At 50.1% G+C, this 1,578-nt stretch overlaps 1 non-coding gene across 1 annotated transcript; it reads right to left on the bottom strand.

The window, feature by feature from the left end:
• Positions 1–514: 514 nt before the first annotated feature.
• TRNAN-GUU (transfer RNA asparagine (anticodon GUU)) lies at positions 515–588 on the bottom strand. The gene has a single exon. It is a non-coding gene; the product is annotated as a tRNA-Asn (tRNA).
• Between the last annotated feature and the right edge of the window lie 990 nt (positions 589–1,578).

Genomic DNA, 1,578 nt, shown 5'->3' on the forward strand with positions numbered 1-1,578 from the left:
ACAGCGCGTGTTAGTGGACAATATACAGCTCGCTGTGTGAACATTTTTGTCATCGCTGTGCCGTCAGTATAAACTTTCGCGCACCTGGCGTCAGTCGGTGCCTCCGCGTACTCGCCATGGTGTGACGTGTTTTATGAGAGACATTGTTGAGGCGCGGCCTTGGCATTCCGTGAACGCAGAGCGTCGTAGGTGCATGAACGTGTTAGCAATATATATATATATATATATATATATATATATATATATATATATATATATATTGTTGTCGTTGTTGTTGTTTACCGGAATACAGCAAGCGAGCAGAACGCGAACTCGCAAAGAGTGAGAGTCTGCATTGTTGTACAACTGAGCTTGGGCGACCTTTGAGCCGCCGTTCCGAGCAAAAGAAATCGCGACTTCAGCTCGCAAGGCGACTGTGTCAAACATCTTTGGTGAGCAGTGCGACCATCTACATCAAGAGTACTCGTGAAAAAAAGAAACAGAAAAGATTGACATTGCCACAAAAGAGTGCTGACGCCCCCGGGAGGGGTCGAACCTCCAACCTTTCGGTTAACAGCCAAACGCGCTAGCCGATTGCGCCACGGAGGAAGACGCTCAAGTGCGGACATAAATCATAGTCAAACGAAGCGCAAGACTGACATTTAGCGAGCGACGTGCGCTTTGTTTTTGCAGCTGCGCCTTCGTTCTTTTGTTCCCATTGAAACGTGACATATCCGCTCTCTCCGCCCTCGACATGCATTGGGCGCAGGAGCAGACCTAGAGGAACATCCAGGGGGCAAGCACGTCAAGGGGGATGGGAGTGGGGGGGGGTAAGAATCAAGCCCTCCCGTATCTGGATCCGTAGGATGTATACCGTGACGACCGCTAAAGCTACTGCCTGCATACATGACGTGGCGAGTAACGATTCGCTTGTTTTTCCAACGACATTTTTCAAAGGCTCGAACAGTTTCTTTTTAATTCGAAAGCATGCCCTTAGGCATAATACAAGATATGTTAATGATACACTAACAAATTCGACTCCTGCAAGAAATCGAGGAGTGAACGATGATGTAGTCCATGGATCAAACCTTCAAGGTCGTGTGGGCGGCCAGGCCGAAGGCCTGTTGCCCGGATGTGGTGGAGACAGCTTAGATGAAGTCCTGGGCCCGTTCATAATAGGTGCGTCACTGTCACATTTTGGATTTCTGTGTGTCAAAATGTTCACGAAGAGCAGTAAGGACCATGGTACTGTTGCGGCCAGAGAGCGGTCACAGACGGGGTGAGCGCGACCCCGACACATAGCCTCCTTAACGTAACCTCCTCTCGGCGTGTTAACTCACCAGGGAGGTCTGACCCACACGGACGTGTGGTACGTCGGAGTGTGTGGGTCTGACCTACACGCTCGTGTGGTACGTCGGAGGTTTTCCTTTTCCCGGATCAGTCATCCACAGGCGTCTTGAGGAAAATGTGGAAGTCGGTATGTTGTAATCTGTGGGTGGGTTGCCATATTGACACGTGTACTTATCTTTATCGGGCGACCACGTTTCGCCGCTTAACAACTGTAATCGCACAGCGAGGGATGCGCCTGAACGTATCCGA

The sequence above is a fragment of the Dermacentor albipictus genome, unplaced genomic scaffold (assembly GCF_038994185.2).
Source record: "Dermacentor albipictus isolate Rhodes 1998 colony unplaced genomic scaffold, USDA_Dalb.pri_finalv2 scaffold_11, whole genome shotgun sequence".
In the NCBI taxonomy this organism is placed as follows: domain Eukaryota; kingdom Metazoa; phylum Arthropoda; class Arachnida; order Ixodida; family Ixodidae; genus Dermacentor; species Dermacentor albipictus.